The sequence below is a fragment of the Astatotilapia calliptera genome, chromosome 17, assembly GCF_964374335.1.
Source record: "Astatotilapia calliptera chromosome 17, fAstCal68.1, whole genome shotgun sequence".
Lineage (NCBI taxonomy): Eukaryota > Metazoa > Chordata > Actinopteri > Cichliformes > Cichlidae > Astatotilapia > Astatotilapia calliptera.
Window position 1 is genome coordinate 733,529 of NC_137438.1, and position 16,801 is coordinate 750,329.

Here is a 16,801-nt window from a genome sequence, read left to right on the forward strand (position 1 = left end):
AGAAAACGCACAACTGAGTCAAGAAAACGCACAACTGAGTCAAGCAAGTGAGTGCAACGATGTCACAGAGGTTTTAGGGCAGCATCAACTCCAGCAGATATATTTGTCACTCTGGAGCACATTTTAGGAAAATAACAAGAAGTAAATGAAGGAAACCGACAGAAGCAGACAGGATAAGACGAGCGTCGTATCTGAGACAATAACCAGGGCCGGACCGTTTCTGACAGCTGCATCGTTTTTATTGTGCAACAACACGGCAGCAGAGGACGATTTGATTTGGTCTTGGGAATAAATCACTACTGGAAATCACAGGACTCAGATCAACACACGTCTGCTCTCCAGAACCAGGACGACATGCTGAGATCACGGTGGGCGACAAATGTTCATCAGCAGAACGATGAGACAGAAACACAGAAGAGCCGTTTGGAAAGGCAGGAGGTACAGTGCTAACAGGCTGCAAGAAATATAAATACAGACTCACGTCTGTCTCTGTCAGCACTTATCATTCAAAAGATACGACACACGTGTGCAAAGAAGTGTCCAGGTTCATCCTGACCATCAACCTTTCTGACTGAAGGGCATTTCTGCCAGCAGGACTTCAGATATAAGCAGTGACAATAACACTATCAGTCATGGTCTGGCATTCCCAGAGCACAAAGCTCAGCAGGACATAAACAGTGTGGAGTCATCAACATCATCAACAGAAGGCAGAAGAGCTTTGAATGTCCTTCAAGAAGTCTGGAGAAGTGTTCCTGCAGGTCCTCACAGAGACGGCAGAGAGCTGCTCAGCGAGTTCAGAGTGAGCTGAAGGATGATGGTCAGACCATAACATTCCTCCAAAAGTGCCTTCATGGACCTGCAGCCGAGAAACCGATGCAAAGTGTTTATGCAGGTGAGAGAAGTTCACCTGAGGGCTCTTAGTCAGCGTGCATGCCGAGCGCTGAGAGACGGAGGTTGTGCTGCAGGCAGACGTTTGGACGGCGACTCAGACTTCTCTTCTAGACGTCGTCAAATATTTGTCTACGAGATGACGACGAGACAGGTACCGTCCTCCTGAGTGCACAAAAACACACAAGTGAACACAGCAGCACACAAATCCACACGTCTGTGGACACGTCAGGACAATCTATAATCTTCTAACACAAAAACAAACAGTGTTCACTAAAGTAAACACACAGAGCAGTAGCAGATTTTTTTAATGTGTTTTATTTATTTTCATTTGCTGCTAACTGCCTTGTTTTCATTTGTAGTTTTTGTAGTAGGAAGAACTACAAAATCCACAAATAAACAAAGTGCAGTTAACAAATGTAGTGCTCTCCACTATGTGAACCCCTCAGCTGAATTTTTAGGTTTTTCAGTTCAAGCCAATGAAATGAAATCCAAAAATTCAACCCAACAATCAAATGATCCCCTATGAGCAAGCACTCTGGCAACGGTGGAGAGGAAAAACTCCCTTTTAACAGGAAGAAACCTCTGGCAGAACCAGGCTCAGGGAGGGGCGGTCTTCTGCCATGACTGGTTGGGAGGTGAGGGGCAAAATAAAATCAAACATAAAGGAGAGCACAGGTCGGTGGACTGTGGCTCGAGTTTAAAAGATGCTCGAATCCCGCCTGAGGTGGTATGGACACGTGATTCGAAGCGATGAGAACTCAGCAAAAACGACTATTAAGGATCGACCCAGACGGCGCCGGCCTCGAGGCAGACCGAAAAAACGGTGGATGGACAAAATCAAGGAAGACATTAAGACCATCAACGCGTCACCTGAGGACGCCTTGGACAGAACCAAACGGAGAAACCTTTGCTGAGGAGCGGACCCTGCACCAGCGGGAACAACGCCAGGATGAAGGTGGACTGTGGCTGGAAAACATCATTACTGTTTTTAAAGGGTAACTGGTCCACAATTGTCGATGGGACGTGTGCATGCAAGCACACGCAAGCCATCCTGTGGGACATTCTCTTCAGCCGAAAATCTTAGAGGCCACCCAGAAAGCTGCAGGAAGAGCAATGACACATCCGGCAACAGTTAAACCTACTTTAAGTAGGTTTAGACCCCACGAACCAGGCGATTCTCTTTCTGTTGTCTCTTGTTCATGTACCGCTGGGCGCTGAAGATTTTCCACAGTTTGTCTGAGTTCTGCCATCTCTTGCCTCAATTGTGCGTTTCCTTGCCCGAGTTGTGCGTTTTCTTGCCCGAGTTGTGCGTTTGCTTGACTCAGTTGTGCGTTTGCTTGACTCAGTTGTGTGTTTTCTTGATTGAGTTGTAGGTAGTTTTCACCGAGTTGTGCGTTTTCTTGATTGAGTTGTATGTAGTTTTCACTGAGTTGTGCGTTTTCTTGATTGAGTTGTATGTAGTTTTCACTGAGTTGTGCGTTTTCTTGATTGAGTTGTATGTAGTTTTCACTGAGTTGTGTGTTTTCTCCACTGACTTGTCCGATAAGTTGACTTAATTCTATGCACGTTTCACTGAGTTCTGCGTTGTCTTCCGTGAGTTGTACGTGTTCTTCCCTGAGTTCCTCTATCGTACGCTGCAGTGGGTCTAACTGATCACCGTTTCCCTGTGACATTTCTTTAAAGGTTTAAAGCTCAAAAGTGTCAAAAAAGTTAAATCTCTGAATGATTTAAATGCAAAGGTCAGCTTTGTCTAAGGTCAGCTTTGTCTAAAACAACTGGCTCTTTCTGATGTAAACTGTTAAACGACCTCCTCTATTTATAGACTTGGTGGGTGTGCAGAGAACGTGATGTCCCTGTGACATCACAATGCTCCTTTGATGTTCTCAAAGGATCATTGTTATGTCACCGTGACGTCACAATGATCGTTCGAGAAGATCAAAGGAGCGCTGTGGATCATTCTGCGCATGCTCAGATCATAAAGGTGCTTTTAGCAACAGCTGGTGGTGATTCATCGTTATCAACCCTTAAACTCGTGAATTGGCTCTCTAGCTTTTCGATTGCTACTGTTGTCTATCACATATGTATTATTTGGAACCCAGCTTACCTGTAAAAACAGACACACAGCAGGTAACAGGAACTACTCGGTGCGCCAGCTCGGCACCACTAGGCTGTGTCCCAATTCAGGGTCTGCACCAATGAATGTATAAAACATTGAGATTTTAACCAAATGTTTAAAATGTATAAAACCAGAGGACAGCATTATATTTCTGATATTAACAGTAACTCTGGGCATGTGTAGAGTGTGCAGATGATCTCATCGCTGTCTAAAAATGGATAAAAAAAAACCATAAGGAGGGCTGAATCCTTCAATAACACAGACTATTAGAGTGTGTAGCATCGCTAACTAGCTAGCAACAAGCCTCCAACACAGCGCGCATGCTAGCGGCTAATCTAGCAAACGAATTAACAACAGAGCGATTTTAGAACTATAAGACGATAAGCTGTGTGTCTTTTCTTATAACAGTGACATGGTTGTATTTTTACCTTAATTAAACGAGTCGTCAGTCGCGGGAAACCAGCAAAAAACTCGAGCCACAGGTGCTACGTAAAAAGTGTAGGGGGCGTGTTTGCGGTCACGTCCAGCGGGTGTGTGGGCGGGAGTGTTACACAGTCGCTCCACCTCAAGTCACTACTGCGCAGACTCTGGCTCCAAATGTTGGAACGACGATTAAAAGATGCTTAAAAGCAGCTCAAAAGAGAACGGACTGCATAGAGACCGATTTCGTTCAGAGGCGAAGCGGCGGTACTTGCAGAAAATAGCCTGCATTGGAAATGTGGACCCGTATGAAATACGGCCGTGGAGTAAAAACCCTGAAGACCAACCGCTATTGACGTAGCCTGACATATTCTCGTACCTTATCTGTGGAGTCAGCGCGTACAAGTCGTCATTCAAACAAAGGTAAGTCAGCTCGAGTACTGCGAGTGAAATGCGTTTGATTTCCATCCGAACATTCACATTAGTGCAGCATAAATTCATTCATGAGGGGAAATTACAGTGAGAACATGTGGAGGCTGTTAGAGGGATAACATAGTGAGTTCAGTGCATTGATGAGACACTGTCCTGAAGGATTTAGTTATTCTTTATGGTTAAAGAAATTGCAATGATTTATTAATGTTTATTATAAATAATTCTAATTATACATCTTGCGTCAATATTTGTATCTTGAGTCACTAAAAATACATTTTATTTTAGTTTTATACATTGATTAATGACCTGCAGAATCTCCTTATCATATTAAGTGATTCATAATTGTCACTTTATGCTTTCTCCATCTCTACAGTGATGGCATCCTTGCATTACATACTTTAGGTTCATTTTCTGCAGGCAGGTTTCTGACAGAGAACAGGCAGGTTTACACTATAACCTGCAGCGATGGACACATAAAGAAATGAAAAATGACATGTATGTGCTAACTTTCTAAACACTTTGTTACATTTATGATAAAGTAGATTAAACACATTTGTGTCGGCCTTGGCTCATAGTTCTTGTCTTTAAATGAACTTTGTCTGTGTGTGTTTCAGGTCCTGCACTCTCAAAGACTGAATGAACCAGCATTGCAGCCATGGGTCACTGTGAGCATCACAGGGAAGGTTGAAGCCGCCCGCTGCACCTGCATGGCCGGAGTCGCAGAGACCTACACCCACGTCACTGCTCTTCTGTTTAAAGTAGAAGCAACAGTGTTGATCCGTGGCACAAGGACTGTTACAGATGAACCTCCATACTGGGTTTTGCTGGGTAATGTGACCAAGATACAGCCAGAGGTTGGCCATAAGATAGACTTCTCCTCTTCAGCTGCCCAAAAAAGGCTCTTGATCAAAACATTCACAGACCATCTGTAGTGACAGGTAAAAGGAGCCGTCCTCAAAAAAGAAAAACCCCACCTGCTACTGTGGAGGAGTCGTCACTGCTATAATGCCATCATGTTTTATCTAGGGGTCTAGATTTATGCCTGTAGTGCACTGCCGTGTAAATAATTTGCATTTACTGAATATGTACTGACTGAGTCCCGCTGTTCAAAAGTTGAATAAAGAAACAAAGTAATTTTTGCCTCTTTTTTTAAAATTAAAACCACTTCATAGAACATCACATCAGTTACAATGATGATGTCATTTATAGTTTACAAATGACAAAATGTTTACACAAAATCATGACAGTGTTTACATGATATCACCCACTACTAACATTACTTTATTTACTGTGTCTTTTGAAAAAATACAGCTATTTATACAGCAAAAGACTAAAGAATATTTAACAGGAGCAGGTTTCATTTTCCCTGGTTTTATTATCACTGTTCACTAAACGCAGCAAACCTTCACCATCTTATCCAGAAGGGTCACCTCTTCACCCTCACATGGAAGAAGTAATCTGATTGGCATGGTGGTATGTTTGAAGCAGGTCCCTCGTGTAGCGCTGGAACTCAGTCACGATGTTTCATCCATTTCATGGGCTGGTTTGCTGCAATAATGCCAAATAATTAGCAACTCTATAAATAGAAGGTAGTTCTGCAAAATCACTCAGTAGGATGTTTGTTCTAATTTGCTATGAGCTCAGAGCGCATAGAAAATAAAACTAAAAGGCTATAAAGAGTGATATGAACATATTTAGAACTTACCGGAATGAAAATGTCCGGAGCACCAACAGATATTTGGAGATGGAAGAGAACTGGATATCAGCTCGTCTCACAGCTGCTATCCAGGCTGGACGCCTTCGTTTGGTAACATCGATACACGAGCTGCCTCATGTTGCTTCCAGGTTGGGGAAGAATGAAAAGACAAACCCTTTTCGAGCTTATTCTCTTGCCGGTCGTGCGATCGAACATTGCAGCCGACCACACAGCAAGAACGAACCATGGCTGTTGTGTGTGCCTTCGCTCCTTTTTCGCTTGCGCTTTGTTTCGACCCCCAAAATGGCGGATCGGGCCAAAATCATGGGACTAAAGTCATCTCACTGTGGTAATGTAAATATAATATGGCCAATATTATATGTATTGTCAGATTATTATGATATATATATATATATATATTACAGCAGTGAGCTTGAACTCTGGGTCAGAGATTCAAGTTGCAGTTATTTATATTTCCTATCACCTTAAATCTTCACTCAAAGACAAGTATCTGTGACAGTGTATCTACAGATGTATTATACATAAGAGACAAATATTGTTTGTTTAATATGTTAGAATTATTACATTTGGCTCAATGCTTACATATATGAGTACATGATGACAATAATCACGACCCCACAGAGCGGGACATTCGCTTCAGCCGAAAATCTTAGAGGCGACCCAGAAAGCTGCAGGAAGAGCAATGACACATCCGGCAGCAGTTAAACCTACTTTAAGTAGGTTTAGACCCCACGAACCAGGCGATTCTCTTTCTGTTGTCTCTTGTTCATGTACCGCTGGGCGCTGAAGATTTTCCACAGTTTGTCTGAGTTCTGCCATCTCTTGCCTCAATTGTGCGTTTCCTTGCATGAGTTGTGTGTTTTCTTGATAGAGTTGTATGTAGTTTTCACTGAGTTGTGTGTTTTCTTGACTCAGTTGTGCGTTTGATTGACTCAGTTGTGTGTTTTCTTGACTGAGTCGTGCGTTTTCTTGACTGAGTTGTGCGTTTGCTTGACTCAGTTGTGCGTTTTCTTGACTCAGTTGTGCGTTTTCTTGACTCAGTTGTGCGTTTTCTTGACTGAGTTGTGCGTTTTCTTGACTCAGTTGTGCGTTTGCTTGACTCAGTTGTGCGTTTTCTTGACTCAGTTGTGCGTTTTCTTGACTGAGTTGTGCGTTTTCTTGACTCTGTGCGTTTTCTTGACTGAGTTGTGCGTTTTCTTGACTCAGTTGTGCGTTTGCTTAACTCAGTTGTGTATTTTCTTGACTGAGTTGCTTGACTCAGTTGTGCGTTTGCTTAACTCAGTTGTGTGTTTTCTTGACTGAGTTGCTTGACTCAGTTGTGCGTTTTCTTGACTGAGTCGTGCGTTTGCTTGACTCAGTTGTGCGTTTTCTTGACTGAGTCGTGCGTTTGCTTGACTCAGTTGTGCGTTTTCTTGACTGAGTCGTGCGTTTTCTTGACTCAGTTGTGCGTTTTCTTGACTGAGTTCTGCCTTTGATTGACTCAGTTGTGTGTTTTCTTGACTGAGTCGTGCGTTTTCTTGACTCAGTTGTGCGTTTGATTGACTCAGTTGTGTGTTTTCTTGACTGAGTCGTGCGTTTTCTTGACTCAGTTGTGCGTTTTCTTGACTCAGTTGTGCGTTTGATTGACTCAGTTGTGTGTTTTCTTGACTGAGTCGTGCGTTTGCTTGACTCAGTTGTGCGTTTTCTTGACTCAGTTGTGCGTTTGCTTGACTCAGTTGTGCGTTTGCTTGACTCAGTTGTGCGTTTTCTTGACTGAGTTGTGCGTTTGCTTGACTCAGTTGTGCGTTTGCTTGACTCAGTTGTGCGTTTTCTTGACTGAGTCGTGTGTTTTCTTGACTCAGTTGTGCGTTTGCTTGACTCAGTTGTGCGTTTTCTTGACTGAGTTGTACGTTTTCTTGACTGAGTCGTGAGTTTTCTTGACTCAGTTGTGCGTTTGCTTAACTCAGTTGTGTGGTTTCTTGACTGAGTTGCTTGACTCAGTTGTGCGTTTGCTTAACTCAGTTGTGTGTTTTCTTGACTGAGTTGCTTGACTCAGTTGTGCGTTTTCTTGACTGAGTCGTGCGTTTTCTTGACTCAGTTGTGCGTTTTCTTGACTGAGTTGTGCGTTTTCTTGACTGAGTTGTGCGTTTGCTTGACTGAGTTGTGCGTTTTCTTGACTGAGTTGTGCGTTTTCTTGACTCAGTTGTGCGTTTGCTTGACTCAGTTGTGCGTTTTCTTGACTGAGTTGCTTGACTGAGTTGTGCGTTTTCTTGACTCAGTTGTGCGTTTTCTTGACTGAGTCGTGCGTTTTCTTGACTCAGTTGTGCGTTTGCTTGACTCAGTTGTGCGTTTTCTTGACTGAGTTGTACGTTTTCTTGACTCAGTTGTGCGTTTTCTTGACTGAGTTGTGTGTTTTCTCGAGTGATTGTTCTGATATATTGACTGAATTCTATGAACGTTTCACTGAGTTGTGCGTTTTCTTGACTGAGTTGTGCGTTTGATTGACTCAGTTGTGTGTTTTCTTGACTGAGTCGTGCGTTGTCTTGACTCAGTTGTGCGTTTTCTTGACTCAGTTGTGCGTTTGATTGACTCAGTTGTGTGTTTTCTTGACTGAGTCGTGCGTTTGCTTGACTCAGTTGTGCGTTTTCTTGACTGAGTTGTGCGTTTGCTTGACTCAGTTGTGCGTTTGCTTGACTCAGTTGTGCATTTTCTTGACTGAGTTGTGCGTTTGCTTGACTCAGTTGTGCGTTTGCTTGACTCAGTTGTGCGTTTTCTTGACTCAGTTGTGCGTTTGCTTGACTCAGTTGTGCGTTTTCTTGACTGAGTTGTACGTTTTCTTGACTGAGTCGTGAGTTTTCTTGACTCAGTTGTGCGTTTGCTTGACTCAGTTGTGCGTTTGCTTGACTCAGTTGTGCGTTTTCTTGACTCAGTTGTGCGTTTGATTGACTCAGTTGTGTGTTTTCTTGACTGAGTCGTGCGTTTGCTTGACTCAGTTGTGCGTTTTCTTGACTCAGTTGTGCGTTTGCTTGACTCAGTTGTGCGTTTGCTTAACTCAGTTGTGTGGTTTCTTGACTGAGTTGCTTGACTCAGTTGTGCGTTTGCTTAACTCAGTTGTGTGTTTTCTTGACTGAGTTGCTTGACTCAGTTGTGCGTTTTCTTGACTGAGTCGTGCGTTTTCTTGACTCAGTTGTGCGTTTTCTTGACTGAGTTGTGCGTTTTCTTGACTGAGTTGTGCGTTTGCTTGACTGAGTTGTGCGTTTTCTTGACTGAGTTGTGCGTTTTCTTGACTCAGTTGTGCGTTTGCTTGACTCAGTTGTGCGTTTTCTTGACTGAGTTGCTTGACTGAGTTGTGCGTTTTCTTGACTCAGTTGTGCGTTTTCTTGACTGAGTCGTGCGTTTTCTTGACTCAGTTGTGCGTTTGCTTGACTCAGTTGTGCGTTTTCTTGACTGAGTTGTACGTTTTCTTGACTCAGTTGTGCGTTTTCTTGACTGAGTTGTGTGTTTTCTCGAGTGATTGTTCTGATATATTGACTGAATTCTATGAACGTTTCACTGAGTTGTGCGTTTTCTTGACTGAGTTGTGCGTTTGATTGACTCAGTTGTGTGTTTTCTTGACTGAGTCGTGCGTTGTCTTGACTCAGTTGTGCGTTTTCTTGACTCAGTTGTGCGTTTGATTGACTCAGTTGTGTGTTTTCTTGACTGAGTCGTGCGTTTGCTTGACTCAGTTGTGCGTTTTCTTGACTGAGTTGTGCGTTTGCTTGACTCAGTTGTGCGTTTGCTTGACTCAGTTGTGCATTTTCTTGACTGAGTTGTGCGTTTGCTTGACTCAGTTGTGCGTTTGCTTGACTCAGTTGTGCGTTTTCTTGACTCAGTTGTGCGTTTGCTTGACTCAGTTGTGCGTTTTCTTGACTGAGTTGTACGTTTTCTTGACTGAGTCGTGAGTTTTCTTGACTCAGTTGTGCGTTTGCTTGACTCAGTTGTGCGTTTGCTTGACTCAGTTGTGCGTTTTCTTGACTCAGTTGTGCGTTTGATTGACTCAGTTGTGTGTTTTCTTGACTGAGTCGTGCGTTTGCTTGACTCAGTTGTGCGTTTTCTTGACTCAGTTGTGCGTTTGCTTGACTCAGTTGTGCGTTTGCTTGACTCAGTTGTGCGTTTGCTTGACTGAGTTGCTTGACTGAGTTGTGCGTTTGCTTGACTCAGTTGTGCGTTTTCTTGACTGAGTCGTGCGTTTTCTTGACTCAGTTGTGCGTTTGCTTGACTCAGTTGTGCGTTTTCTTGACTGAGTTGTACGTTTTCTTGACTGAGTCGTGAGTTTTCTTGACTCAGTTGTGCGTTTGCTTGACTCAGTTGTGCATTTGCTTGACTCAGTTGTGCGTTTTCTTGACTGAGTTGTGTGTTTTCTCGAGTGATTGTTCTGATATATTGACTGAATTCTATGAACGTTTCACTGAGTTGTGTGTTTGCTTGACTGAGTTGCTTGACTGAGTTGTGCGTTTGCTTGACTCAGTTGTGCGTTTGATTGACTCAGTTGTGTGTTTTCTTGACTGAGTTGTGCGTTTTCTTGACTCAGTTGTGCGTTTTCTTGACTGAGTTGTGCGTTTTCTTGACTCAGTTGTGCGTTTGCTTGACTCAGTTGTGCGTTTTCTTGACTGAGTCGTGCGTTTGCTTGACTCAGTTGTGCGTTTGCTTGACTCAGTTGTGCGTTTGCTTGACTGAGTTGTGCGTTTGCTTGACTCAGTTGTGCGTTTTCTTGACTGAGTTGCTTGACTGAGTTGTGCGTTTTCTTGACTGAGTTGTGCGTTTGCTTGACTGAGTTGTGTGTTTTCTCGAGTGATTGTTCTGATATATTGACTGAATTCTATGCACGTTTCACTGAGTTGTATGTGTTCTTCCCTGAGTTCCTCTATCGTACGCTGCAGTGGGTCTAACTGATCACCGTTTCCCTGTGACATTTCTTTAAAGGTTTAAAGCTCAAAAGTGGAAAAAAAAAAGGTCATCTAAAAAGTAGGGGTGGGGGAAAAAATCGATACTGTGTAGTATCGTGATATTTTGTTTTCTAATAATGTATCGATACAGGGACGGCAGAAATCGATATTTTGTTACAAAAAAAAGTTTTTGTGGACTCTGACTTCAGAGCATGTTGATCCTTTTTCTGAGCAAGAATCCTGACATTCCTTCACTGTCCAAATGTGTTTAACTTGTTTTTGGCAGCAATAAACATGACAGTTTACTTATTTTAATTTAAGACATGTTTTATTTTAATTAAGTTTAAAACTTTTTTATTTAATGTAAAATTATTTTGTTTTAATTTACTTTCAAATTCTTCAGTTGCTGAAGGGGCTGCATAGTTTTCATATTGCATAGTTCAGAATAGTTATAATTGTACCAGATGGTTGCATTCAGTTCAGTGGGACTAGACTGTAATACAAACCATTCAAGTTTGTCAACAATAAAACTGAAATGAGAGAAAGACTGAGTGTGAGACTTTGATATTAGATAAAATGAATATTGATAAAGTTTACCTTTATGTACAGAATCTGAATATCGCAAAATATTTTAAAAAATTGCAATAATATCGTATCGTAGGATGTATGGTGATTCCCACCTCTACTAAAAAGTATCTGTGACAGTGTATCTACAGATGTATTATGTAACAAATATTGTTTGTTTAATATGTTGGCATTACTAAATTTGGCTCAATGCTTACATACATGTGTAAAAAGCAAATGTAGGAGCTGTGATAACTGTGTCTGATAGAATGAAGAGTAGACTGATATATGAAATATTCCTTTATTGGGTGAGAAAATCAGACCATGTCATAACTGCTGTAAGTCACACAGAATAGACATCAGAGCCTTAAACAGGCTGACGTCTGCTAAATGGGTCAAACTGGGCAGAAAGTCTACAAACACATAACATCCTTATAGAATATGATGTAACACTATAGATCAACTTAGCTCAGAATATATAAAGCATATAAACAGTTACAGCAATATGATGCAACAAACACAGCAGCTACTGATCCAAAATACTCAAAGCTTCATAGAACTGAAACCAACATTTATTTTAGCTCCATTCTGCTGCTGATGCATACTTTAGGTTTCTGAACATTAAACTTGTTGCTGCCTTTCATAGTGTGTAGCTTGAAGGCCCTGAGTACTTTCTCTCACACTGGAAACACTGGGATGATCACATTATTTGAACATTACCTAATAAGACTGATTCAGCACAGACAGTTATGTTAAACTTTCCTAGCAGTCCTTCACAAACAGGGAACAGTCTGTCTATTCTCTCCATCTGTCAGCTGCTGCTGGCTCTTCCTCCTCCTCTTCCTCACACACTGCTGAGTTTGTCCTGGTGGATCATCAGGGCTGCAAAGCCTCACAGATGATGTGCAGCAGTGGGTCCCTCAGTCTGTCCTCACTCTGGACACTTGCAGTCGTCACACATGGAAATCAAATGTGTGATAAGCTGCAGGATTCAAACACAAGTGTAACATATAAACACATCTTCATACTTTTATTCCACAATCAGAGAGAAAGAAACAGAGAGAGAGTGCAGGACAGACAGACAGGTGACAGTCTCAGGTGTACACACTGCTACAAACAGGAGGATTTAGTGTTTGTGTCATTACGAGTGTAAACAAGAAGAGTCCCAGATGGTGCAGTGGACACATGTGTGACTGCTGTGATTGAAGCATCTTTCTTTCAGCTTAACGAGTGAACCGTCAGCTCGTTCAAACACACGTTAAAGTCTGTTTGGCTCGACACCACCGAAAGCGTGCTGCTGCAGTCTGCTGGGGGGCATCATCAGAAACAAGGATGCAAGGAGAGGAGACAAACTAGTGAGGAATGCTGGCTCTATAATTGGAGCTGCCACATGCGCGCGCACACACAGACACACAGACACACACACACACACACAGACACACACACAGACACAGACACACACACACAGACACACAGACACACACACACACACACACACACAGACACACAGACAGACACACACATGCACACACACACACAGACTCTGTGTGAAGCTCGTCTATATTATATTTTCTGATCTATCATACAGCTTAAACTTATTCCTGGTTATATCCTGATCAGTGCTGAGCAGTTAAACACATAACTATCAATGAAATCATGTATGAATTATGATTCTGTGATTAACAATGAATACACTTAATATCACTTCTCATTTCCAAAATCATGTCGTTTAGCTTTGAAATGTCTGCATTTGTGAAGAAAACATTTTCTTAGTAACAACATTTGTTAAGATCCAACCATGCAAACTATGATTTTTGCCATTTTTCAAGTGGTCTTAAACCTTTAATCAGGACTGTATCTGATATCACTTCCATTTAATGTGAAAAAGCTGCATCAGTGTTTTGCTGGGATGCGTCTGCTCCTCTGGCTTTCCTGTTAGCAGTGAGTGCAACGATGTCACAGAGGTTTTAGGGCAGCATCAACTCCAGCAGATATATTTGTCACTCTGGAGCACATTTTAGGAAAATAACAAGAAGTAAATGAAGGAAACCGACAGAAGCAGACAGGATAAGACGAGCGTCGTATCTGAGACAATAACCAGGGCCGGACCGTTTCTGACAGCTGCATCGTTTTTATTGTGCAACAACACGGCAGCAGAGGACGATTTGATTTGGTCTTGGGAATAAATCACTACTGGAAATCACAGGACTCAGATCAACACACGTCTGCTCTCCAGAACCAGGACGACATGCTGAGATCACGGTGGGCGACAAATGTTCATCAGCAGAACGATGAGACAGAAACACAGAAGAGCCGTTTGGAAAGGCAGGAGGTACAGTGCTAACAGGCTGCAAGAAATATAAATACAGACTCACGTCTGTCTCTGTCAGCACTTATCATTCAAAAGATACGACACACGTGTGCAAAGAAGTGTCCAGGTTCATCCTGACCATCAACCTTTCTGACTGAAGGGCATTTCTGCCAGCAGGACTTCAGATATAAGCAGTGACAATAACACTATCAGTCATGGTCTGGCATTCCCAGAGCACAAAGCTCAGCAGGACATAAACAGTGTGGAGTCATCAACATCATCAACAGAAGGCAGAAGAGCTTTGAATGTCCTTCAAGAAGTCTGGAGAAGTGTTCCTGCAGGTCCTCACAGAGACGGCAGAGAGCTGCTCAGCGAGTTCAGAGTGAGCTGAAGGATGATGGTCAGACCATAACATTCCTCCAAAAGTGCCTTCATGGACCTGCAGCCGAGAAACCGATGCAAAGTGTTTATGCAGGTGAGAGAAGTTCACCTGAGGGCTCTTAGTCAGCGTGCATGCCGAGCGCTGAGAGACGGAGGTTGTGCTGCAGGCAGACGTTTGGACGGCGACTCAGACTTCTCTTCTAGACGTCGTCAAATATTTGTCTACGAGATGACGACGAGACAGGTACCGTCCTCCTGAGTGCACAAAAACACACAAGTGAACACAGCAGCACACAAATCCACACGTCTGTGGACACGTCAGGACAATCTATAATCTTCTAACACAAAAACAAACAGTGTTCACTAAAGTAAACACACAGAGCAGTAGCAGATTTTTTTAATGTGTTTTATTTATTTTCATTTGCTGCTAACTGCCTTGTTTTCATTTGTAGTTTTTGTAGTAGGAAGAACTACAAAATCCACAAATAAACAAAGTGCAGTTAACAAATGTAGTGCTCTCCACTATGTGAACCCCTCAGCTGAATTTTTAGGTTTTTCAGTTCAAGCCAATGAAATGAAATCCAAAAATTCAACCCAACAATCAAATGATCCCCTATGAGCAAGCACTCTGGCAACGGTGGAGAGGAAAAACTCCCTTTTAACAGGAAGAAACCTCTGGCAGAACCAGGCTCAGGGAGGGGCGGTCTTCTGCCATGACTGGTTGGGAGGTGAGGGGCAAAATAAAATCAAACATAAAGGAGAGCACAGGTCGGTGGACTGTGGCTCGAGTTTAAAAGATGCTCGAATCCCGCCTGAGGTGGTATGGACACGTGATTCGAAGCGATGAGAACTCAGCAAAAACGACTATTAAGGATCGACCCAGACGGCGCCGGCCTTGAGGCAGACCGAAAAAACGGTGGATGGACAAAATCAAGGAAGACATTAAGACCATCAATTGTGGACCACAATCCACAATTGTCGATGGGACGTGTGCATGCAAGCACACGCAAGCCATCCCCGCTCTGTGGGTTCATGACAATAATCATGACCCCACAGAGCGGGACATTCGCTTCAGCCGAAAATCTTAGAGGCGACCCAGAAAGCAGCTGCAGAAAGAACAACGGCCAATCCTGCAATGCCTACATACCACGAAACAAGGTATGTTGAAAAAAGGTTGTCAGCCTCCTCAGGTCTACGAGGTTCTCTTTCTGTTGTCTGTTGTACATGTACCGCTTGGCGCTGAAGATTTTCCACAGCTTTTCTGAGTTCTGCATTCTCTTGACTGAGTCGTGCGTTTTCTTGATGGACTTCTGTGTTTTCTTGATGGACTTGTGGGTTATCTTGCCTGAGTTGTTGGATTTCTTGACTGCGTTCTGCGTTTTCTTGATCTAGTTCTATGTTTTCTTGTCCGAGTCGTTTGTTTTCTTCACGGAGTTGTGAGTTCTCTTGAAGTAGTTGTATGGTTTCTCGCCTTAGTTGTATGATTTCTTCACTGGGTTGTATGGGCTCTTGCCTGGGTCGTGTATTCTCTCGCTGGATTTGTGTGTTTTCATGCATGAGTTTTTTGTTTTCTTTCCTGAGTTTTGCGTTATATTCAAGGAGTTCGCTGTGTAGTCTCCTAGTACTATGTAGAGATTCAACTGTTGGCTGCACTGGGTCTGACTGATCTCTGCTTCCAGATGGATTATTCGACGTTCCCTGTGACATTTCTTTGGAGGTTTAAAGCTCAAAAAAGTTAAATCTCTGAATGATTTAAATGCAAAGGTCAGCTTTGTCTAAGGTCAGCTTTGTCTAAAACAACTGGCTCTTTCTGATGTAAACTGTTAAACGACCTCCTCTATTTATAGACTTGGTGGGTGTGGCAGAGAATGTGATGTCCCTGTGACATCACGATGATCCTTTGATCTTCTCAAAGGATCATTGTGATGTCACCGTGACGTCACAATGATCGTTCGAGAAGATCAAAGGATCAAAGGAGCGCTGTGGATCATTCTGAGCATGCTCAGATCAATGAACGGTCATTGTGACGTCATTGTGACATCACGGCGACATCACATTCTCTGCTACACTCACTAAGTCCTTAAATAGAGGAGGTCCTTTAACAGTTTAGACAAAGCTGACCTTTGCATTTAAATCATTCAGAGATTTAACTTTTTTGACACTTTTGAGCTTTAAACCTTTAAAGAAATGTCACAGGGAAACGGTGATCAGTCAGATCGACTGCAGCGTACGACAGAGGAACTCAGGGAAGAACACATACAACTCAGTGAAACGTGCATAGAATTCAGTCAATATATCGGACAAGTCAGTGGAGAAAACACACAACTCAGTGAAAACTACATACAACTCTATCAAGAAAACACACAACTCAGTCAAGCAAACGCACAAGTGAGTCAAGAAAACGCACAACTGAGTCAAGAAAACGCACAACTGAGTCAAGAAAACGCACGACTCAGTCAAGAAAACGCACAACTGAGTCAAGCAAACGCACAACTCATGCAAGGAAACGCACAATTGAGGCAAGAGATGGCAGAACTCAGACAAACCGTGGAAAATCTTCAGCGCCCAGCGGTACATGAACAAGAGACAACAGAAAGAGAATCGCCTGGTTCGTGGGGTCTAAACCTACTTAAAGTAGGTTTAACTGCTGCCGGATGTGTCATTGCTCTTCCTGCAGCTTTCTGGGTCGCCTCTAAGATTTTCGGCTGAAGCGAATGTCCCGCTCTGTGGGGTCGTGATTATTGTCATCATGTACTCATATATGTAAGCATTGAGCCAAATGTAATAATTCTAACATATTAAACAAACAATATTTGTCTCTTATGTATAATACATCTGTAGATACACTGTCACAGATACTTGTCTTTGAGTGAAGATTTAAGGTGATAGGAAATATAAATAACTGCAACTTGAATCTCTGACCCAGAGTTCAAGCTCACTGCTGTAATATATATATATATATATATATATATATATATATATATATATATATCATAATAATCTGACAATACATATAATATTGGCCATATTATATTTACATTACCACAGTGAGATGACTTCAGTCT

General features: G+C 42.5%; 2 long non-coding RNA genes across 3 annotated transcripts; one reads left to right on the top strand and one right to left on the bottom strand.

Moving 5' to 3' along the window:
- Positions 1–217: 217 nt before the first annotated feature.
- LOC145421512 (uncharacterized) lies at positions 218–3,539 on the bottom strand. The gene is made up of 3 exons (XR_013902892.1): positions 3,436–3,539; positions 2,996–3,078; positions 218–1,053 (listed from the first exon to the last, which is right to left on the bottom strand). It is a non-coding gene; the product is annotated as an uncharacterized LOC145421512 (long non-coding RNA).
- Positions 3,540–3,572: 33 nt separating this feature from the next.
- LOC145421513 (uncharacterized) lies at positions 3,573–4,993 on the top strand. 2 transcript variants are annotated; one of them, XR_013902894.1, is made up of 2 exons: positions 3,573–4,354; positions 4,474–4,993. It is a non-coding gene; the product is annotated as an uncharacterized LOC145421513 (long non-coding RNA). The 2 variants fall into 2 exon arrangements; XR_013902893.1 differs by having other exon boundaries at positions 3,573–3,850.
- The last annotated feature ends 11,808 nt before the right edge of the window (positions 4,994–16,801 follow it).